The 24,338-nt window shown below is 43.1% G+C and overlaps 1 protein-coding gene across 2 annotated transcripts in view; it reads right to left on the bottom strand.

The window, feature by feature from the left end:
- Nucleotides 1–24,338, bottom strand: part of PTGER3 (prostaglandin E receptor 3) — a 315,782-nt gene that overhangs the window by 194,036 nt on the left and 97,408 nt on the right. Inside the window, exon 4 of one of the 2 annotated variants that reach the window (XR_006356384.1) lies at nt 18,443–18,537. The exons of the other annotated variant lie outside the window; for it this stretch is intronic. The gene's annotated coding sequence lies outside the window, so the exon portion shown is untranslated. Of the gene's footprint in view, nt 1–18,442; nt 18,538–24,338 lie in introns of those variants that run through there. 2 annotated transcript variants of the gene reach the window in all.

Below are 24,338 nucleotides of genomic sequence, written 5' to 3'. Positions count from 1 at the left end.
AGGACAACCTGGGCATATTCAGAAGATGGAGAACATCATGAAGCAATGGATGGGGCACCATGCATGTGAGGAACTGTGGAAGGAATCAGGATCTTTTGTTAGAGAAGATAAGACCTCGGGGTGGCGGGGACGCCATAATCCGTCTATAGTAAAGACAGACAGGCAGAAGGGAGTAACATGTTCTCCTTAGCCTCAGCGGTCCCCCAATTGGAGCCATGGCTGAAGGCAAGCAGGTAGGCCCACATCAGTTTTGACAGTGCTTAGCCCAGTGCCCGACACAGGGTGGGTGCTTAATAAATGCTCACTGAGTGACTGACTTCCCACTTGAAGATTCTGCAGATCTCAGACTGCATTTCACTGACCCAGTCGCTTGCCATTTCTCTGCATCATGGCCTCTCCGTTTGCCTTTTCCATACTCCAGGCCTCAGCTATGATTGAATCCCCAGGACTGTGACAGCCTCTGGCTAAAGAGGTGCTGGATGACACTGGTGATTACAATGCAGTTTTGTAAAAGGGCTTCATTCTTTCCCAAGTTACAAGAATTGTAGAGGTCCTTCCACAAAACTGGGGGAAGAGAGCTGTGATCTTTTCCTCTTTCCTCAGCTGGGTCTGTGGTCACTGCTGATACTCACCTCCCTGCCTAAGGGGGTGGGATTTCCCATCACTATTAAGTGTAAAGCCAGATGGTGGGCTGGGGAGAGGAGTCAGGCAATCGACTATGGAAGGAATCTAATTGCTTACTATTAAAAAACCAGGGGGCAGCTAGGTGGCGCAGTGGATAAAGCACCGGCACTGGATTCAGGAGGACCTGAGTTCAAATACAGCCTCAGACACTTGACACTTACTAGCTGTGTAACCCCTATTACCCCACAAAAAACAAACAAAAAAACCAAAACCAAAACCAAAAACCCAAAGAGTAATTTAGACCTTGAATTATCTGGTGTCCTAGAATTATCTGTCTGAACAGCTCTTCCCATTGCCCTGGCCTGGGAGCTACAGGCTGGACCTTCTCTGGCGCTGGGTCCCTGCTTCTGTAGGATGTTAGACTACATGATCTCAAAGGCCTGTTGGCACTTGAACAGGCTGTGATTGTCTTTCTCCCTCCTCATCTCAGTCTCCTGGGCTTTCTTTAGTCCCCAGCTCAGTTACTACCTTCTTCAAGAGGACTTTCTCCTTCCTTTCGCCCTGCCTGTCCTTCCTTCTGTGCTCACCTCCCATTTATCCTGTATGTATCCTGTGTGTAAATAGTTGTTTACATGAGGGACAGCTAGGTGGTGCAGTGGATAAAGCACCGGCCCTGGATTCAGGAAGACTTGAGTTCAAATCCTACCTCAGACACTTGACACTTACTAGCTGTGTGACCCTGGGCAAGTCACTTAACCCTCTTTGCCCTGAAAAAAAATCCTGTACGGGGCAGCTAGGGGGCAGAGTAGATAGAGCATGGACCCTGAAGTCAGGAAGACCTGAGTTCAAATCCAGCCTCAGACACTTGACATGTACTGGCTGTGTGACCCTGGGCAAGTCATGTAATCCCAATTGCCTCACACCCCCCCCCTCCAAAAAAAATTAGTTGTTTGCATATTGTCTCTGGAAGTGATAGATGTAGTTTTACCTTTCTCTATATGCCTAGTACTTAGCACAGTACTTGGCACATAGTAGTCACTTAAGAAATGCTTGGTGAAGAACAGACTGATTGCTTCCTCCATCTCTTCTTTCATAGGAACAGGACTATCTCAATCTTTTCCCATTTTTCTCATCCCATTACACACATATGGACATGATTTTCCATAATGCTTTCTTCATTTCTTCCATACGCCTTCTTTTTTATTATTTATTTTTTTTTAATTGAGGCAACTGGGGTTAAGTGACTTGCCCAGGGTCACACAGCTAGTAAGTGTTAAGTGTCTGAGTTCGGATTTGAACTCAGGTACTCCTGACTCCAGGGCCGGTGCTCTATCCACTGCGCCACCTAGCTGCCCCCCCTCCATACTATTTCAATGTGACTTCTACCTTTTTTTTTTTTTACAAAGGAAATCTACACACTAATGTTGGTGAGATGCTTTCATATACTTTGGTATGTACATGTGGTATTTATACATATGGCAGTTTGGAATAGAATAAGGAAGACCTGGGTTCAAGTCCCCCATAACTCATACTCGTTGTGTGACTTCTCAGTGCCCCCTAGCAATTTTCCAAGGTGATAAGCTGCAAAGCAGGAGCTCAACTGCATTAGTACAAGGAGGTTCCTCACTGAAAATTCCCTATACTGTTTAAATCACAGCTCAAAAAGTTTATGCATTTGCCCCACTTACAACCTATGATGGGTTGAGTAGACCACTGAGATTATCCATTGTCAATTGTCCGTCGGTTGTTCATTGTCCATCATCAATCATGGAGGAGCACGACTGATGGACAATGATCTGGGACCCAAACTAGAGAGGAGAACATTGACAGCACCCTCCTTTGGCAATTGTGCAGCATTTTTAATAATATCAAGGAGCTTGTTCCTGCCAGAGCCTATCTCTTTAACATCTATATTCGTTCTGTGATGCAACATAGCTATGAATGACAAAAACACTAACGTCAGAATTCTATTTCAGGTAGCCCAAAGGGTAGGGGGAAACATATGGTGCGTAAAAGTCATCAGCAACATTTTGCCATCTGTATCCAAGGAGAAAAGAAACTGTCAAGGACAGTCATGAAGAGGAGTGGGGATGGGGGCTCATGTGCATGATAACAGAGAAGAGCCTGGGTGCTGCCAGGGCAGCTGTGAGATATCAAGAGAACCAGAGAAAAAGATTTGGAGTGGTGGGCAGAATCAGGGTGCTAGAGCACACCTAAGCTCTAATGGCAAATGCTTCAAATTGGGTCTTGTTTATTGTTCTGTTGATTGTCTGGACTTAAGAAAGTGATAGAGAAAATGTTAATGATTCCGATTAATCTTAGAAGGTTGTCCTGCCAGTTGTCAAACACCAGTGTGTTCCTGAACCCCACGGAAGATTGATGGGCTCACCCAAGATGAGCAGAGAGTAGGCTGGCAGTTAACATCCATGCAAGGGGTGCCCACTTGGTAACATCCTTGATTCATTGAAATAGCAAAATATGAAATCCTCAATTTAATTCAAGGTCTTTGGCCCTTGGACCTGGCTCCTAGCACCGAGCATCAGGAAAAGCACTGGTGTGATATAGAATAACCTGTGCTGTTGGGCACAGAGTCAGGCAGATACGGACTCAGATTCTCTCTCTGACACCTTATATGTGACATTGGGAAAATCTCTGACCTCTGGACCTCATTTTATTTCTCTGTAAGGTGAGGGTGTTGGAATAAATGACCTCTGAAGTCCTTTCCAACTATTCTAAATATAGTACATGCTACCAAGGATATTTGATTCCTCTGGTGCTCATTACCCATGTGAGACTGGGCAAGCGGCTTAGCCTCTCTGGGCCTCAGTTTCCTCATCTGTAAAATAAAGGGTTGAACTAAGTGATCTCTGATGTCCCTCACATCTCTCTCTGTCTCTGTCTGTGTCTCTATCTGTCTATCCATGTTTGTATCTGTGTCTGTGTCTCTGTCTCTGTCTCTCTGTGTGTCTGTCTGTGTCTGTGTCTCTGTCTCTGTCTCTCACTCTGTGTGTGTGTGTGTGTCTGATCTATGATTGTTCAAATCCCACCGTCCCCAGGAAGCCTTCCCTCATCCTCTTTAATGCTAGCGAGCCCCCTCTGTTGATTTTCTGCAGTTGTTTCTCTGGATACCTTGTTTGTATATAGTTGTTTGCATGTTGTCCCCTTCCCCCATTAGATTGTGTACCCCCTGAGGGCAAGGGCAGTCTTTAGCCTTTTTCTCTGTATCCCCAGCCCTTAGAACAGTGCCCCCACATACACACACTGTAGGTGCTTAATAAATGTTTATTGGCTGACATACCACTTGTGCATCCCATGAGCCAAGGTTTGCCCTTGTCTTTTCTTCGTATTCCCTCCTTTCTCTTTTTACTGCTCCAATTTCCTGGCTGAGTCCTCCCTCAGTCTCTGGTGCTTATTTGACTTCGTCTTTGCTTTCCCAGCTCCCACTTGGACAAAGGTCAGTGAGCATTGCTGGGCCACAGGTATCAGAGCATTTATTGACTCAAAGCAAGCCTGGGTGATGTGATGGGGGCAGCTCTCCCAGGCTGATTCCAAGCACTTTCAAGGGATCTGGTGCACTGGGTCATAAATCTACTTTGCAAAGAGCTTGGTTAAAAATCATAACAAACACACACCCAATTAGATTTGAAAATCCACTAAGGCACATTATGCATTTCCCAAGGTGTACTGTGTCCTGAAGTCTGAAAAAGGTAGCTTAGCTTCACTCAAAGCATCAATAGAATGCAATGATTGTGCCTACTCTCTCATGCTTTAAGTCTGTTTTGTTTTTCCTCCTCCTAGTTGCAGAGGAGAAGCAGTGTAGCAGAATGGATAGAGGCCTCACTAGGGATGTTTTGGTAAAGGCTGGATGACCACTTCTCAGGTCTGTAGGCAGCCAGGTGGTGCAGTGGGTAGAGCAAAGGACTTGGAGATAGGAGAGACCTGAGTTTGAATCTTCTCTTAGACACTTAACTGGGTACATGGCCCTAGGCAAGTTGCTTCACTTCTGTCTGCCTCACTTTCCTCATAATAGCACCTGCCTCCCAGAGTTGTTGTGAGGATCAAATGAATCAACATGTAAAACACTGAGGAAACCTGAAAATGCCAGAGAAATGTGCACTCCTCAAAGCACTGTCCAAATGCTGGCTATTTGTACCACCATCATCACTGTCACTAGTTTCCCTGACATTAGCCAGCAGGTACCTCAGACACAGAGGACCCTCATGCTTTAAAAAAAAATCCCTAATGGAGTGGAATAGAATCAGAGTGCAAAGACCTGTTTGGGATTTCAAAACGATGGGACATAAATCATTGAATTACATAAGCAATATCAACACCTTCCATTGACAACGGTTGGTCATGCTAATACTTGACAGTGAACTTTTCCATTTAAAAAAAAATATACTCTAAGCTACTCCTTGTTCTATTTCCCTTGCCCATATTTTACAACTGTCACACACAATGACATTATGCTCACTGTGCTCCACTCCCCAGACTTCCCAGAGGCAGTATTGAATGGGGGAGAGTATTCAGATGAAATCCTTCCTAGCTACGTGTCAACTAAGGAAACAAAAGCCACTCTCACTTAGTCCTCCTACATATAGTCAGTCAACTAGCATTTAATATATGCCTACTGTCTACCAGGCATGATACAGTCTTCTTCATCACCACTCATGTAGTTCATTCACTTAAAAAGGCAGGTAGATAGCATAGAAGATAGAACAGCGGACCTGGAGGCAGGATGATGTGAATTAAAATCATGTTTCAGACATTTACTAGTTTTATGACTTTTAGTGAGTCACATAGTTTCTCTCCAACTCCATTTCATCCTCTAAACTGGAAACAGTATCTGCACCCCACAGTTGTCATTGTAAAGCATATGAAAACCTTTAAAGCACTCTTGAAAATGTCAGTTTTTATTTGATTTTTAAATTTTTTATCAAGTACCCGGCTCTGTGCAAGTGAATGAGAGATCATGAAAGAAGAAAGAAAGAAAGAAAGACAGACAGACAGACAGACAGACAGACAGACAGACTAAGGAGCTGCTCATCTAGTCCAGTCCCAACAACAGAAAGATTCTCTCTACAAAATACCTTACAAGGGGCCTTTCAGCCTTTGCTCACAGACCTCTAGAGAGGACAAATCTGTTAGCATCGAAGTCTACCTGCGCCACTGTGGGAATATGATAATAGCTAAGAAAGGTTTCCTTCCACTAAGCCTAGATTTACCTCTTTGCACCTTGTTTTCGTTGCTCCTAGCTTGGCCTTGGGGTCAGGCAGGGCTGATCTATTTTCCCTTCCACACAACAGACTTTCAAATGACTGAAGGCAGTTGTGGCGCTTCCCCCATATCACCTCTTCTCCAGGCTAACGGCGGGCATCTCCTTCAACTCATCTTCACGTGGCATAATCTTGAGACCCTTTGCTAACCTTTTTGTTCTCTTCTGTATGCTCTCTAGCCTGCTGTGGCAGCCAGACTGCCCATAGAGTTTGGGCAGGGCATAGTACAGGAATGAGTGGCTTCCTTATTCCTGGATTGTTATGTCTTTTTAATTCATCCTAAAACTTCATCTGGCTTCAGACACTTCCTAGCTGTGGGACTCTGGAAAAGCCGCCTAAGCCTGTTTGCCTTTGTTTTCTCCAAAAAGGAGCTGGAGAAGGATATGGCTAACCACTCCAGGTTCTTTGCCAAGAAAACCCCAAATGCGGCCACAGAGAGTTGGATATGACTCAACAACAACAACAACAACAACAACAACAACACCAACATCTCATCAGCTTTCTTGGCTTCCATGTCATATTGCTGACCCACATCAAGCTGGCAGTCCATGACTCAAACCCTCAGGTCCTCTGCAGATGACCTGCCATCTTGCCAGACCTCTTCTATCTTGGACTGAAGAAGCTGATTTTTAAACCCTAATGAAAGACTTTACAACTATTCCTATTAAATTCCATCTTACTCAGTTTGACCAAGATGGTGACAGGCCTTGAGTCTATGCATTCTAAGGATCAGAAGAAGGAACTGGGTATTGTTGTTCTGGAGAAGGAGAAGATTCAGGTGAAATGGGGGCATATCTCCTCAAGTATCTGAAGACAATGCAAGTGGAGAAGAGAGACTGGTTTTGTTGGACTCCAAAAGGCAAAGGCAGAAACGATGGGAGGAAGCTGCACCAATGTAGAGGTCTTCAAGTATAGGCTGGAGGACCACTTTTCAGGTAGATTATAATGAGGATTCCTTTGGGGTATGAATAGGAGCAGGGAACCTCTTAGGTCCCCTTCATATCTCAAATTTTGAGCTTCTATGACCTCTTCTCAGCTAAGTGATATAGTGGCTAAAATGCTGGGTTCACTAATCAAGAAAATGCAAGTTCAAAACCTGCCTTAGACACTTAACAGCAGTATGACCCTGGGCAAGTCACTTAACCCCAGTCTTAACACCTACCTCCAGGGTTGTGGTAAGGATCAAATGAAATCATATTTGTAAAGCACTTTGCAAACCTTAAAGTATTATATCATTGCCAGTTATTATTATCATCTCCAACTTTATACCAAGAATAGCATGATAGCCTGAATCAAATAGTTTGCTAAAAGTCCTTGTGAACTGTGTCAACAAAATTCATTTGATCTCCCAATATTTCAAATAATCTCATCTGAAGCCCAATAATTGCCTTTGTGTGTTTCATAAGCCCAAACAACTCAAGTAACTCTTAGCTTTGTATAATTTGATTAAGTCTCTGGATCATTTAATTAAGGCAAGGATGTGATGTTATTGAAATAATTTCTGGATTGGCAATTCAGTACCTTAAAAGCCTCTTGGGCCTGTAGCATGCACAGACATTTCCAGTGGCCAGCAAATCTAGCCATGGAAGTGAGCTCTGGGTTCTAACAGTAATCAAGGGGGAGGGGATTGTTTTTCCTTTTGGTTCTTACTTGGTTTTCAGGGATTTGAGGGAGAGAGGGGAGGTGAGATCCAGTCATAGGATTGAGCAACGAAAAGAACCTTAGATTGCAACTTGTCTCTGATTTCTTAGATGACAAAATGGAGTATAAGAAAGGCCAAATGACTCCTACGGTTATAGTCTTCAGAAACATCAATACCAATTTTTGCATCTGAGCCTCTGACATGAATGCATTTAATGGGCACCTACTGTGTGCCAGTATGATAGATGTCAATGATAGAAATGCAAACATGAACCAGTCCCAGGCTGTCAGCAGCTTACACCCTATGGAGTGAAAACCACATGCCTTAAGATAGAACAATGTTAGAATCTTGAGGTTGTGTTTGAGTAGCTGATTTCCAAGGTAAGTGGGGAGGTAGTGAGAAAGTGCCCAGCTGCCCTTGATGAGTTCAAGACAACAAGCCCAGGTGGATTATGTCCCAGGCTAGAGAAAGGACTGGCAGTTGTGACCACTGACCTCACATTGGTGAACCTTTCAGAATCTCGTTAGATGGGAGAGAGACTGAAGGACCTCAGAAGTCTGAGCCTTGGTTTTTAAAAAAGAGAGGGGGCAGGGCTGGGGCTGGGGACAGAGTCTTCTTCAAATCTAGGCACTTCAGCTTGATTACTATTCCTAGCGAATTTCAGGCACATTTTTAAGGGAATAAATAATGTCCATTGAGAAAGAGAAGCAAAGACCACCAAAAGTCAGTGTGGTTTCAATGAAGCCAGGACATGAAACCTAGTTCTGATCATTTTTTGAGAGAGCTGCATGATACACACACTGTATTTGGATTTCAGCAAAGCACCTGGCTCCAAAGACACAATGCATGAGTAACAAACAAAATAAACTAGAGCTCCCAATGCAATTAGACTGGTGAGATATTACTGAGACTTGATGGGATAAGACAGACCCTTGACTGCAATATGATCATTGAAAGTATTACTTCCTTCAAAAGAAACAGGTTAGGGTAAAGTGTGTGTGTGTGTGTGTGTGTGTGTGTGTGTGTGTTGGGGGAAAGGGAGGGGCAGTAACATTCTATGTGGCACAGTGGACAGAGCACTGGACTTGGGGTCGGGAAGACTTGAATTCAAATCTGCTTCAGACACTTGCTAGCTGTGTGATCCTGAGCAAGTCATTTAACCTTTGTTTGCCATGGTTTTCTTGACTGTAAAAATGGGAATAATAATGGCATCTACCTCCCTGGTTGTTGTGAGGATCAAATAAGATAATATTTGCAAATCTCAAAGTGCTATGTAAATAGTAGCTAGCTATTATGTGAAGCAACATAATAGAGGGCATAGAATCCTGGAAGATTCTTCAGGACTGGAGCAGAGAATGGTGTCTATATACAATAGATCAGCAAGCCTGAATTCGACCTCTGAAAACTCCTGCACTAAGGTGCCACTTGAGGGACGGTTTAGGAACATTGTGAACAGGAAGCAGAGATCTCAGAGGTAAGGGGGCTTCATGGATGCCAGGTCAGCCAGACCAGAGCTCCTTTTTAACAGGGTTGTGCATAGAATTTCCCTTTATTTTTAGCAAAGCATTTAACATTTCATGCTATTCTTGTGAAAGAAAAGAGAGGTGTAGGCTAAAGAGCTGAATGATTGGGTGGATTAGGAACTGCTTACATGGCTAGACCCAGTGATTGTTCATTAATGACTTGATGCTAACCTGGAAGGTGGTTTCTAGCGGAGAACTATAGAGATCTGTCCTTGACCGTATGTTGTTTAACTTAATCAGAGGATTATGAATTTAGGCTTGCAAGGGTCTTTAGATAGAGGTAAATTAATGCAACCTCTTTAATTCACAGATGAGAGAACTGAGACTTAGAGAGATTAAATGACTTGTCCAGTGTCACACAATTAGTGGCTGAGGTAAGATTCGCACCCAGGTCTTCATGAATCCAGCACTATCCACAATGCCACATTTCCCCTCAGCTTGTTTAGTAGTGACTTGTATAAAGACATAAATAACGTGTTGTCAAATCTGCAGATGCCACACAACAAGGAGGGATAGCTAATATATGAGACAATAGAGTCAGGATCCCAGAAGATTCATAAGTCAACCCTAGTAAGAATAAATTAAGTAATAATAAATGCAATGTTGGATGCTAGGGATCAACTTTCTAAGTACAAGATGAGAGAGGGATCATTAGAAAATGTTTGGAAAAGATAGCTGTTTAGCAAATGGTTGATGGTTTGGATTTTCTGACAGAAATTGGAGGATTTGAGAGGGCTACAAGCCCAACCAATGAATTGATAATGTAATAAGATAACTAATAAAAGTTATGTTCTCTTGAACTGCATTCAGAAAAGCCTATCATCTAAAATAAGGGTAGTTATAGTTCTTCATAGGGAAGCCAGGTAGTGAGGCATGGAGTCAGGAAAACTCTTCTTCCTGAGTTCAAATATGGCTTCAGACACTTATTAGCTGTGTGACCCTGGGCAAATCACTTAGTCCTGTTTGCTTCATCATCCTCATCTGTAAAAAATGAGCTAGAGAAGGAAATGGCAGACCACTCCAGTATCTTTGCCAAGAAAACTGCAAATGGGGTCACGAAGAGTCAGACATGACTGAAGCAATTGAACAACAATATGGTCCCTTGTGCTCTGTCCTGGTGAGAACATATGTGTAGCTCCTCATTTCTGAGAAGGTGTTGACAAAGCTGGAATGCATGTAGGGAAAAATAATCAGAATGGTGAAAGGTATGGCTGCCATGTCATAAGAGAATCAGCTGGAGGAACTGGAGGTGATTAACCTGGAGAAGAGAAGATGGAGGAAAGGTCTGCTCTGTCTCTTTTTAAGTATTTGAACCGCTGCCTTATGCAAGAGATTAGACTCATTATGCTGAATCCAAAAGATGAAGTCAGGAGCAATGGGCAGAATTTGCCAAGAAGCAGATTTGGGCTTCATAGAAGGAGAAATTTCTTCACAATTAGTACCATGCTAATGCTCAATGATCTGCGTCAGGTGATAGCAGGTTGCCTAGGAAAGTAGGTTTTCCAGGAGAAGTTGGATGACCTCTTCTTAGAGATATCTTTAGAGGGGATTCCTATTCTAGTATAAGCTGGACAAAATAATGTCTGGGGTCCTATCTTGCGCTAATATTCTTTGATTATTTAAATCATGAAGAATAGAAGAATTAGCAAAAGAATCAGAGTAGTCAAATGTCTCAATTTACAAAATTGGGGAAAAAATGAAACTGAAGTTTTATGCACTGAGGATCTTGAATGGTATCCCTATAAAAATACTAGAAAGGATAATTGGCATGATTTATAAGCATTTGAGTAGGGGAATGGTGATCACTAGAAGCCAGCATGTGTCCACTAAGAACAAGTTCTGCCAGGCTATATTTAATAGCTGGGACCAAAAAACAAACAAACAAAAATGTAAACTGTCAGCTTTCTCTTCCAAATCTGAGATTCTATGATCTCACTCTCAGTAGCATAGTTAATCTCTCAGCTTTGTATCTTATGCAAATTTGATGAACATGCTTTCTATGCCTTTATTCAAGTCAGAGATAAAAATGTTACACATTCCAGGATCAAGAATAGATCCATGGAGGCAGCTAGGTGGCACAGTGGATAGAGCACCGGCCCTGGAGTCAGGAGTACCTGAGTTCAAATCTGACCCCAGACACTTAACACTTGCTAGCTGTGTGACCCTGGACAAGTCATTTAACCCCAATTGCCTCACTAAAAAAAAATTAAAATTAAAAGAATAGATCCATGGAGTCCTAGAGACTTCCCACCATCGTAACATTGAATCATTAACAATTACTCTGAGAGCAATCATCTATCAAGATCTGAATTGATCCAATTATAATCTTCCCCCTCCACATCTCTCCATCGTTTGCAGAACAGCATGCAATGTTTTATCAAGAGCTTTGCTAAAACCTAAGGAAACAACGTTCACCACATTCACCTCATCTACCAGTTTTAAAATTTTAAAAAGGAGGTTAGTCTGGAATGACTTGTTCTTGTTAAAGCCAGATTACACTGGTATAATCACCAGTGTCCTCACTAGATATTTCCCAATCATCTTTTTAATGACTTCTAGATTTGTTCCAGAAACCAAAGTCAAGCTTTCTTACCTATAGTTTATAGATTTTGTTCTCTTCTTTCTTCAAGTCAGGAAGCCTTCACCTTTCTCTAATTTCCAAGCACCTCTCTTATTTTGGGTGATCATTCAAAGATCACTGATAAAGGCTCAGTCATCACATCTGCCAGTTCTCTCAGCACCCAAGGATAGAGGTCACCTGTTCCAGCTGACTTGAATTTAAGAAGACAAGCTTAGTGCTCTCTTGCTATCTCTCTTCCTATCATGGGAACCAACTCCCTCTTAGTTATTTTTTGTCATCTCCCGTATTCATCTTCAGCAATAATGATAATAATTCATATTTATGCAACACTGTGAGGTTTGCAAAGCTGTTCCCTTATAATAGTCCTATGTACTCAGTAGAATAAGGGTTATTTATCTCATTTGACAGATGAGCAAACAGACAAAAAGGTTTAATGACTTGCCCAGAGTCACAGCTAGTTAAATAGAAGAGTCAGGAGGAGAATGATTTATAAGATGTTGTATAAGTCTGAAGATCTATAAGCACATTACATCTATTTGTCTAGCTCAGTTTTTCAAAAAGATGACAGATAATACTTTTCATGATTTTTCCACAAAAAGGCAAAAAATCTCCACCTCCAATAAAGCAGCATTTACAGTCAAACTAAGTGGAAGAAACCCTGATCTCAGAAATTTGAGGTTTGCAAAGAATGTGTGAAATTTAGCATCTGATGTGAAATATATTAGTTAAATACTTCTGAAGGCTCCCGTGATAAGAATCAGTGGAAATGATAAAGAGTTCTAAGAGTAAAAAAAAGAGTTCTAAGAGTCACCGACTGCACATTGAAAAGATGTTTTTGTTGTCACAATGAAACTTTTGTGGGCCTGGGGATTTTGCCAGATTCACCCCAAAATGGCTTTATCAGAGAGGTATATTGGAGGGAAAATAGTTTTCCCTAATGGTAACAGTGCTTAATTTGAAAACTAAAAGTGTGACTTCAAGTCCTGCCTTTGGTACTTTGTAGCTGAGTGATGTTGGACAATTCTTTTAATCTCTTTGGGTCTCAGTTTTCTCATCGGTAAAAAGAAAGAGTTAGGCTTTCAGCTTAGAATAGATTTGGATAGGGGCAGCTAGGTGGTGCAGTGGATAGAGCACCAGCCCTGGAGTCAGGACGTGAGTTCAAATCTGGCCTCAGACACTTAACATGTACTAGCTGTGTGACCCTGGGCAAATCACTTAAGCCCAATTGCCTTATCAAAAACAAAAATGGATTTGGATCAGCTAGAGAGTGCCCAAAGCAAGACAACAAAAATGTTTACGTTTTGAGAATTATTTAAAGGACCACAGGGGTGTGTGATAAAATAATTGGATTTGGCAGATGCCCAGGGACCCCCACCTGAAGATTGATTTGGAATTGATTGAATTGAGTGAGACTGAGAGACTGACTAAGAATCTACTTAAGGTTGATTAAAGTGACACCACACCTGGCTGGCCCTGAGTGGGGTGTTGTTTTCAGAGACTGTGGACTACGACATCAAAAGGAGACTACCCTCAACCAATCAGTGTGGAGACAGGAAGTAGGAAGCTGAGTGAGTCACTGGATCAGCCTTTTTTGGGTTGGAGAGAGAGAGAGAGAGAGAGAGAGAGAGAGAGAAAAAAGATAAACTTTTCTTGCCCTACGGTACTCCATGTGTTGTCTTTATTCTTTAATAAATACTTAAAAGCTTAAACTCTCACTGAATTTATCCGTAAATCTTAGCTAGTTCCCCCCCAAAACTGGGGAGGGGCAGGTAAGGACACACATTAGATTTAAAAAATCACAGGTGTTTAACTAGAAGAGAATATCGAGGGGTTCCTATTAGCTATTTTTTAGTATTCAAAGGGATTAGCTTGTTCCATCTGGCCTCACAGAAGAGAAAGATCCAGAGATACAATATTAGTCTTGATGGTAGGAAGTTTCCTAACAATTAAAGCAATTTAGAAGTACACTGCACTGCCTACTCTTCATTCGAAGTCTTCCAGCTAAAGAGGAGTGTCCAATCACTGAGTGTCTTATAGATAGTTTTTTTTTTGGGGGGGGGGGGACCTGACAAGACAGCCACCAAGGCTCCATCCAATTCTGAAATCTTGTGATTTAATGACCAGATGAGCTCTAAGGTCCTTTCCAGCTAAAGATCTGGGATATCATGAATGTCCCTGTTCTAAAAATGCCATGTCTTCTGGTTTTTACGAAGAACCAAGACTGATGTCAATTTAGTGGCAGAAGGCTGAGATGTTAGAGAATTTCAAATGAAATTACTGATATTCAATTTTGTGGAATCTACTATTAAATAGAAGAGGCAACAGGAGATTGTAGAAATAGCTCTAGATTTAAGGTCAAGGGACCTGTTAAAACTCTTCCTCTGATTCACTTGACCTCTCTTTGTCTCCTTTGTTTCTCTCTCAGTTTCCTCATCTGTAAAAGAGGGTTAATGCCAGTTTACTCCTTACCTTGCAGAGTTCTTGTGAAGGAATTGCTTTGTCATCTGTAGGATGCTATGCCAACATGAACTGTTCTTACTAAATGTGACCCAATCAGAAGTTGTCCCTCAGCTGACATTCAGATTCGTTGTGCCCTCCTACCTTTGTAGAATGTGCCTAAATTAGAAGGGTAGGAAAGTGAGACCTCAGCCTGGGCAGCTTTAGAATCTCACCTCTAAGAGTGGTCAATGCATATTGGGGTTGAGGTGTACCAGTGAGGGGGAGGCTGGGACATGGAGAGGGGCCTGGAGCTGTTTGCACAACACATGATCTGTGAATAAACAGAGGACTCTTTCTACACAGCTAGAGGATCTTGGTCCATTTGCCAGATCAAAATTTACTGGAAGTATTCAAAATAACTCTAAAATAACCACAATCAAAACACAGACAACAATCTATCATCTCTGAGAAAGTGAATGAGAAATGTTTTGTTTTTTTTTTAGCAATCATAGTCTCAAAGACAAGAGAGGATATAATGGAAAGGGTAGAGTCAGGGAGTTCAAGTCCAGCCTTAGACTCACCCTGACTGCAGGACCCTGGGCAAATCCTTAACCTCTCCAGGGCTCTGGGCAACTCACTTAAGCCTTTAGGTGGCAGAGAAGGGGCTGGCTGGTGTTGGTGGGTGTAGTTTCCTTCTCTGGGAGATTCTTATACCAATGAAATCATGTGGAAGATGGGAAGAGATACAAGTCCAGGCCCTTACTGACTAGTCTTCCTCCCTATCCAAGTCTTGACTGAACCAGTAATCTTGTCTAACTGACATGGGGTGAAAGCAGTCCCAACAACCACTAAAGTCTATGGCCAATAAATCAGGAAGCATTTATAAAGTGATAGTGACTATGGGCCAGATTCTGTGTTAAGTGTTGGGAGATAAAAAGAAAATGTATGACCCTTTCATCCTTAAGTGATCCAAGTCAAGATAGCATTATCCTCCATAACCACAATTATCTAAATGAAAACACCACGAAAAGAAAACCACATTCGCATTTATTGCAATGTCCAATCTTGGTCCCAGATAGCAGCCAATGAAAGGTATTTCCATGTTCCTTAGAGAGATAGGGCTCGGTGCATTTGGAATAAGGTATATGCAGTCAGATGCAGTGGTCACTGTGAGGTTTGCAAAGCTGTTCCCTTACAATAGTCCTATGTACTAAGTAGAACAAGTGTTATTTATTCCCATTTGACAGATGAGCAAACAGACAAAAAGGTCGAGTGACTTGCCCAGAGTCACAGCTAGTTAAATAGAAGCCAGAGAGGTCGATGTGGTCTCAAAACAACAAAAACCCAAACAAACAAAAAACACAGGAAGTGAAGGGAAATAGAAACAGAATTTTAATTATGCCTTTTCCCTACCTGGACTGTCCTTTCTAAACCCCAGATCCCTCCAAATCCTACTTACCTTTCAAGACCCAGAACACAAAAGATTTAGAGTTGAAAGAAAGCTCAAAAGTCATCTAGTCTGACCACCTCATTGTACAGATAAGGAAACTGGAGTTCAGGTGAAATGACAGAAGTAGTCAGGTCATAGAGTCAGTAAATACCAAGCTATTATTCAACCCAAAATGCCCAGGCTCTAAGAAGAATGTAATATAGCTACCTAGGCACATACACCTCTCCTCTGAAGGCTTCTAGAGAAACCAGACTCTCCCTCCTGGTCACTCATGACAGTTACTCTACTCAATGGAATTGGTTGAACTAGGAACCCAATGTAGTGTGTTGGCAAATATAAAACACATGTAAAATATAACCACTTCTTCCCTTAAGAAGCATGAGCGAGAGATGGAAAGATATAGGCATAGAGAGACAAAGGGAGAAAGAGAGACAGACAGACAGACAAAAACAGAGAGCAACTACCAGGCATGAAGCCAACAGAAAATATTTCATTGCCAAACTTGGTACTGCTATCTCTAAGTGTAGTGAGCAAGGTTCATGTGGGATAGAGTAGTCCAGAAAGAATTCATGGAGGAAGTTGAACTGAACTGAGCTGACACACAGTGAACCATATATAAATGTTAGCTACTGTTATTGCCTATTATTATTTCAGGAGAAGGAATTAGTGTAGGCAAATACATGCATGGGTTCTGAGAAAACTGAGAAGACTTATGTGAACTGATGCAAAACGAAGGGAGCAGAACCAGGAGAAAAATGCATATAATGAAGTCAACATTGCAAGGAAAATCAACTTTGAAAACATGAGATCTCTAATCAGTGCTATGTCCAGCCATGACTCCTAAGGGCCAGAGTAAAGCATACTACCTAAATCCTGACAGTTATCAGTAACAGAGAAAAAAGTAGAGAATGAGATATGAATTTTCAGATACACCAGTGTACTGGATTGGTTTTCATTTGACTTGACTTGTTGGTTTCAAGGGAAAGGGTTTTCTGTGGGGGAGGGAGAAGAACTGAAGGAAGTTGAGGGAAGATAATGACAGTGTTATGAAAGAAAGCAAAAGAAAATAGCATCAGTGAAATATTAAAAGAATTCTCAAAACAGAACAGCAGGTGATTCAGAGGCAGGCAGAGGTGCTTTGGCAGAGAGGGCACTGGCTATTGAGGGGATCAGGACAAGTTTCATGCCAAAAGGTGGCATTTGATCTGCATCTTAAGGGAAGAGAAGGTCTCTCTGAGAAGGAGGCAAGGAAGGAGTGCTTGGGAGGAAGGGGAGGAGGAGAGGGACGAGGACTTTCTGGGACCAAAGAATCAGGATTGAGGAGCATAGTTTTATATGATTAGGACTAGAAGGGACCGCTGAAGTCCACTGAGCCCAACTCCTTCATTTTACAGATGAGGAAACTGAGGCCCTTGGAGGAGAAATGACTTGTCTACCACCACAGGGTGGTGAGCAGCACAGCTAAAAATCAAAGCAGATGCCCAACCTCCAATCCTTCATAAAGTGAAGCACTTCACCATGAAGACCATCTGCTCCTCTGACTTTAAATCAATAATCCATTAGCAAACATTTTTTCTCTTTCCTTTCCCCCTTTATATTGTTAACAATAAGCAAACAAACATTTCAGTATATGGAAAAGAACAGGAAAGGTGCTTGTCTGAGAAACGGCGAGTTCCAGTTGTATGGGCAATGTGGACAAGTCCTGGGGTTTTGTTGAGAGAGGGAATTGCTTCTACTCATGCAGGTCAACAGCTTCTCTGCAACTCACCATCATGGAGTTGTCAAGGCTTCCCTGATCCCCCCACATGACAATAACTCTCTACCGCAGACCTCTGTTTGATAATCATGATGCCATTGCCATAGAAGTCTATGCAGTGTACCTCTATGTTTGTCTTGAAAGGCAGCCAGTTGGCTCTGACATATTGACTGTGTGACCTTGGAAAACTCAACCTCTCTATGCTTGAGGAAACTCTTGAAGGAAGTACATGGTAGAGCAGGTGCTAATCTATATTGATAGAGGGACCTGCCTAAGCCAATTAATTCACATGTTGAAATACTGCCCCCCCCAAAAGTATATGCCTTCTCCTACTAGAATGCAAACTCCATCTGAAAGGGCAAAGCCCACATTTTTATTAAGCTTTTTATCTCCCCCAGCACCCAGGGCAGTGCTCTGAACAAGGGAGGCACCTGATAGACGTTTGCTGCTGCTGTTGGTCTGGCTCCAACATGTGGAGAACCACTGACTGAAAGACCAGTGTATTCACCTGTTGCTGTCATCACTTCTAAACCTAGATCTAGGTCCCTTGGGAAGCAGTCTGGTGTGGGGGAGAAAGCTCTATGGTAGATTTGTATTGAGGCTATCTGGATTCAAACTCTCATTAGCTGTAGGACCCCACATGTCCCTCTGGACCAGAATGTCTCAGCGTTAGAAGGGACCTCAGCAGCCAGCTTATCCAACCTGTCCCTGACTAAGATGAGTGCTGCTCCAGCCTTTGCCGTTGAGGGAGAACACATTACTTCCCAAGACAATCCATTCAGTTTTATATAATTCTAGAGTTTTGACTCATATCAAATCATTTACTGAGGGGCTCACAGTCTGTAAGTGTCTGAGGTGGGAATTGAACCCAAATGAAGCACTGTAGTCCTTGCAGTAGGCTGTCTCTTTCTGTCTTCCCTGTGAGGTCAAACAGAATGCATCGAGTCCCTTGTCCACATGACAGTCCTCCATGTACTTGAGAACATTCTCTGCTACAGACTGAACATCCCTTGGTCCTTCAACCCTCCTTTATATGGCATAAACTCAAGGCCTGTCGACATCTTGATTGTCTTCCTTTGCACCCTCAGGGTCTCATCAATGATCCTCCTAAAGGTAGTGTCCAAAAGTGAATTCAGTGGTCCAGCTGTGGTCTGGCTGGTACACAGTAAAGAAGAACTATGGGCTCCTTGTTCCTGGAAGCTTGCACAGGAGCTTTTGGGGCTGCCATCTCCCACTGTTGACTCACCTGTAAAGGGGGAAAGAGAAAGATCCTTTCTCTACCTAACTCACTAGGTTGTTTGAAGAAAGTATTTTGTAAACTTTAAAGCCTTATACAAATGGGATCTCTTAATATTCTCGTGCCAAAGAAATTGCCCCTTCTTTTTTTTTTTAGGCAATTGGGGTTAAGTGACTTGCCCAGGGTCACACAGCTAGTAAGTGTCAAGTGTCTGAGGCCAGATTTGAACTCAGGTCCTCCTGAATCCAGGGCTAGTGCTCTATCCACTGTGCCACCTAGCTGCCCCTAAGTTTCCCCTTTTTGACTAACCCCCCAGTCCCAAGGTCAGTGCACTTCCAGGTGCCATAAGTCAAACAGTCACAGGTACAAAGCAAGAAAAGACCTCAAAATCAGCTTTTCCAATCCTCTTAGTCTACAGATAAGGAGGATGAAGTCCAGTGAAGCAACTTGCCCAAGATAAGAGCTAAGAACTGGTGAAGCCAGGACCCCCCCACACACACACACTTATCACAATAGTCTTCTGCCTGCCTTCCCTGCCTCCAGCCTGTCCTCCCTCCAAGCCCTCCTCCATTCAGTTGCCAAAGAGATCTTCCTTGAATGGAGTTTGACCGTGCCACCCTTTGTTCAATAAATTTCAGTGGGAGCAAATATGAAATCCTCTGGTTGACTTTTAAAACCCTTTAGAACTTGGTCCCTTGCTCCCTGCCTGGTCTGCTTCCTGCCCTTCTCTTCACTCCCCTCCCCAAACTCTGCGGCTCACATGTGACTCAGAATGTTGTCACTGGATGTCCTCCATTCCTAGAACATGCTCCCTCCTCATATCCACCTGTTGGCTTCCCTGGCTGCCTTCCAGCCTCAGCTAACGTCCCACTCTCTTCATTAGCCTCCATGGTCCTCTTTAATCCTCTTAGACCGCCCCTGCTTTCTCCTCTATGTGGCTTATTTATACCAGCTTTTTGCAGGTTGCCTTCTCCATTAGACTGGGCACTCCTGGAGAGCAGTGACTGTCCTTTGCCTTCCTTTATATCCCCAGCCTAATGTCTTCCATGGAGTAGGTTCCCATAAGTACTCGTTAATGGACTGACTGGGACAGCAGGCAGCATATCATTATTCTTCTTTCACAAATGAGTCAACAGTGGCTTATGGCAGCCCCTACCCCAAAGTTAATGTGATCTTGGGCTGCATGAAGTGAGACCCAGCTCATAGGAATAAGAAAGGTGAGAGCTCAGCAGGATAGAGTGTTGGACTCAAAACTTTACTATGTGACCTTTGACAAAACTGTTTAACCTCTTTTAGCTTCAGTAACCTCCCCTATAAAATAAGGGTAATAATAGCACAACCTCACCGAAATTTATAATGGGGGTAATAAGCCTTAAAGTCAACCACCTAAATGCTGGCTATTTGTATATGCAGCTCTGTCTGTGCTGCAGGTGGGAGGCAGAGCCAGAGCCAGGGTCCTTTGCCTCTTAACCCAAGACTTGTCACACTGTCCCATCCTGTCCTCCATATCTTTCAAGTTGGGCAATAATGATGCCATCTGGGTCCCCTTAAATAGCTCACACTTGCCCCAGTCCCTGCTGCTGGCACTGTCCAGCTCTCAGGATTCCAAAGGATGAATCATTGGCCCTAGGGATGCACACCCCACAATGGCAAACTTGAGAGTTTCACAGACTCAAAGAGACAGTAAAGAGCAAAACAAACTTTCCCCTGACGGGAAAGGAAGGGTGTTTTCTTCACACCATCAATCCTAAGCATCTTGACTGTCCCGAGTGACAATATTGCCTAACCTTTTCCAGACAGATACTGAGACGTCTAGTTCTACATATTTGGAGCATAATCTGGAAGCTAGGAAGCCCCACACCCCAGTTTGCTCAGCAAGGGGATCATTACACTTTGGCCAGCATATTTCTTCCCAAGCAAACAGAGGTAGGGCAGTGGAACCTTCAATAGAACCATTATGGCTAGGGAAGTAAATGGCAGTGACCCTGAGAAGACTCCCAGGCTCTTTTTTGTCCCTGTCTTGCCTTTCAGAGGATCTTTTGTGCCTTTGGGTAAGAAGACTTTCCAGACCCTGAAAAGAAAGTCTGTTAACACTAGCACCTGTCCCAGCTCACCCCTGAGAACCTCCTTAGAGCATAGATTTCCCTTCTTCAACATTTCTGGTGATGTGGCCACATTTCCACGTGATACTAATTTTAACCTCACTCAATGTTGAAGAGTTTGTCTCTTTCCAGCCTGGCCTCCCTGATTGGGTGAGTGGAGGGGCGTCTTCATGGTGTGATAGGAGGTGGGGTGGGTGCCAAAGGGCTTCTCGGACCAAAAGTATGTTATTCATCAGTCTGCCTTCATGCCTAAAATTTCCACCTTGTCCTTTTCCTTCTTCATTGGAAGCCAATGTTTTACCTGGGTTAATGGCTGATGGTTGTTTTATTTGGAAGGGGTATGTGAGCTAACTAAAACATTAGCCAAGATTAGTACTACTTGTCATGTGACAGAAAAGTGGGGAAAATCCAGAGGGAATGAGTCACAGGAGAAGCTTTGATGGGTCAGACGGGTTCAAGGGTGGAGCCAGGTATGAATAGCCACTAGGATCATTTCAGGGGCAGTTGAAATGATCTCCCTAGGGCACCTGGGTGGCCCAGTAGCAAGAGCATTTAGATTGGGGTCAGAAAGAACTGAGTTCCAATCCATCCTCACACAGTTACTAGCTATGTCACCCTGGGCGTCATTTAACCTTTGCCTGCCTTAGTTTCCTCGATTATAAAATGGGGATAATAATTGCACCCACCACCCAGGCTGCTAGTGGACATCAAATGAGATGTTGGCAAAGTGACTGGAACACAGTTGGTGCTTAATAAATGTTTATTTCCTTAGGAGGACCCTCAAACCCCAGGTGCTTCCCGCCCCTTCTCTCTGATGTCTGAAATTCCCTTAACAGGGAAACCCACAATTCTTTCCTTCTACAATTCCATTTTGGGAAGGAAATCTACAAGTTGAAAGGTCAGGCAAATCCCGGTGTGACAAACATTTCACACAACCCAGGTACTGCCCATCTCCATCTAGGGCGTAGTTGTCTAGGATGGATAGGCAAGTTCTGGGGGAGGAGACGCCCTCTGCCAATACAGATTAGCACCAGTCATCTGGAACCCCTATCGGTTAAGAACATAGTCCAGGTTGGGGGCAACTAGGTGGTGAAGTGGATAAAGCGCCAGTCCTGGATTCAGGAGGACCTGAGTTAAAATCCAACCTCAGACACATGACACTTACTAGCTGTGTGACCCTGGGCAATTCACTTAACCCCAACTGCCTCAAACATCCAGGGCCATCTCCAGTCCTGGTGTATATCTTGCCACTGTACCCAGATGGATCTGGAGGAGAGAGTGAGGTTGGTGACTTTGCACAGTCCTACCTCACTTAAATCCAATTCTGTGCAAATCATAACATCATCTCCCATTTTCATGGTCCTCTTCAAGAACAAATAACAACAACAACAACAACCCCATGACCTTCTGAAAGGTGTAATGGTTCCCATTTTACAAGCGGGAATATCGAAGCTCAGATAAATTAAGTGACTTGCCCAGGATCACAGGTAAATGTCAGAGCCAAGGTAAAAACACAAGTTAGGTTTAGCATAGAGACAAATGGTAAGTGCTTAATAAGAGAGGAAAGGGGGAAAAAAGAAAGTTACATGATAATTTTATCATGTATTTAAAAGGAATAGCAAGTTGTACAGAACAGACTTGCACTTTCATGTTCAATCATGCTTTTTTTCGATTCTACTATGCTATGGACATGATTGTTTTATGTCTTAAGGTCAGAATAAATTTTTTAAAAATTCCAGTTGACTGATTCTAAGGTGTTTCTAGGTGGCTCAGTGGGCCTTAGTTTCCCTATCTGTAAAAATGGGAATAATAATTGCACCTACCACCAAGAGTTGTTGAGAGGAAATACATGAAATAACATGTAAATTGCTTTGTCGACATTAAAGCAGTCTGGAAATGAGAGCTATCTATTACGCCACACTGCCTCCGAGGACCTTTACTTCTTTGCTTTGTACAAATGAGAGGTCTGGGGACTGAACAATTTCTGGAACTCTTTCCAGCGGTGATTCTGGAGACTGACAACAGGACTAAGGAGGTGTGTGTGTGTGTGTGTGTGTGTGTGTGTGTGTGTGTGAGTGTGTGTGTATATATGTATGCATAAATGTATGTGTGTGCATGCACGTGTGTGGTAGGGGAAGCTGAGAGGAGGGAGAGATAAGGCACACACTGTAAAGTAAATACAAGGTCATTTGAGGCAGGCAAGAAGCTTACCATGTGGGAGAAGCTCTTCCCTGTGTGCTCTCACTTATACCATAGCAGGGGGTCATGGGTTCTTTGGGCAGTCAGTCAGTGAAGCTGATAAGCCACTTTTCAGAAGGAAGTTTTTAAGTGCATAAAATGAAATACATAGGATTACAATGAAAACCCATTATGTTGACATCATTATCAATAGTTTTTAAAGCTCATGGCCTTCAGGTTAAGAAGTTTTGTATTGAAGCATGAATTGACTCAGTGACCCTCCGTTTTTCATAGCTAATGTAAAAACAGACATACAGGCCATTGTGGGTCACACCTGCAGGGTCTCCCTAGCTTTGTCAGATCTGTCAGCCTCTTTTCCTTGTTGGCCTTGCCTCTGAGAACCCACAGTCCCCCAAATGCTACAAGGGGGCATCAGAATGGGATTTTACTGGACAACTGAGTCACTAAAGGGGAAGGGACCTTGGGGTCCATTCTGCTCGTAGTGCAGGTGAAGAAACTGGGGGACCAGAAGGGAAAGCGATTGACCCAAGACCACAAAGGAAATGGCAGAGCCAGGATTCAAACCGAGGTCTCTGACCCCAAACCCAGACAGCTCCCTTTCTACAGAGCCTCCTGCTGCCCTCACTTGAAATGTCAGACAGCATTCCTCGTGCCTTTGGAATTTTTGTGCCAGAAGCATCTGCTTCACTGCAGCGACATCTGGAAAAGGGTCACTTCTCTCTTTTTCTATTGATCTAATATTTCTGCCAAGTACAAAAAAGCCTCGTTCACTTGGCTTCAGCTTTTTCAGACTTGTTGTCCTTCTTCCCTGGAAGAAGAAGGACACACACACACACACACACACACACACAAATAAGACTGAGAGGACAGTTTCCTTTTGCTGTCCACATTCCCCTGCCTTCACTTACCTGATATTCACCTGTGTGTTATCCCTCCTCCTCCTCAGTCTTTATGCCCACAGTGCCCCACAAATGGTGAACTCTGGGAAGGTAAAGAACGTTTCATTTTTTTTTTTTGGTGGAGCAATGGGGGTTAAGTGACTTGTCCAGGGTCACACAGATAGAAAGTGTCAATTGTCTGAGGCCAGATTTGAACTCAGGTCCTCCAGAATCCAGGGCCAGTTCTTTATCCACTGCGCCATCTAGCTGCCCGCAAGAACATTTCATTTTTAAAAAAAGGTTGTATGTTTAGCACCTACTAAGTTTTCTGCACATAATAGTCATTTTATGGCTGTTGGTGTTGAACTGAATTATTTGAAAGAAAGGATCATGGGTTTAGAGCTGGCAGGGACTTTGAAGCCGTCTAGTTTGATGTTGTTCCACCTTAAGTTAATCCAATCTGGTTCTTTCAAACAAGGTAAGCCCTTTCAGAACCACATTCCTTCCACTCATGAGTGCCATCTTAGTGGGGCTCAGAATTATTTGTGAGGCTGAATTTAGCTCCTCGCATTGGCTCTAGTTGACTTTGCAAATCTGAGTGGTGTTGCCTGGATTCCTTGTCAAATATGGT

This window comes from Dromiciops gliroides, chromosome 4, assembly GCF_019393635.1.
Source record: "Dromiciops gliroides isolate mDroGli1 chromosome 4, mDroGli1.pri, whole genome shotgun sequence".
Taxonomy (NCBI): Eukaryota; Metazoa; Chordata; class Mammalia; order Microbiotheria; family Microbiotheriidae; genus Dromiciops; species Dromiciops gliroides.
This window is presented reverse-complemented; position numbering and strand designations above follow the sequence as displayed.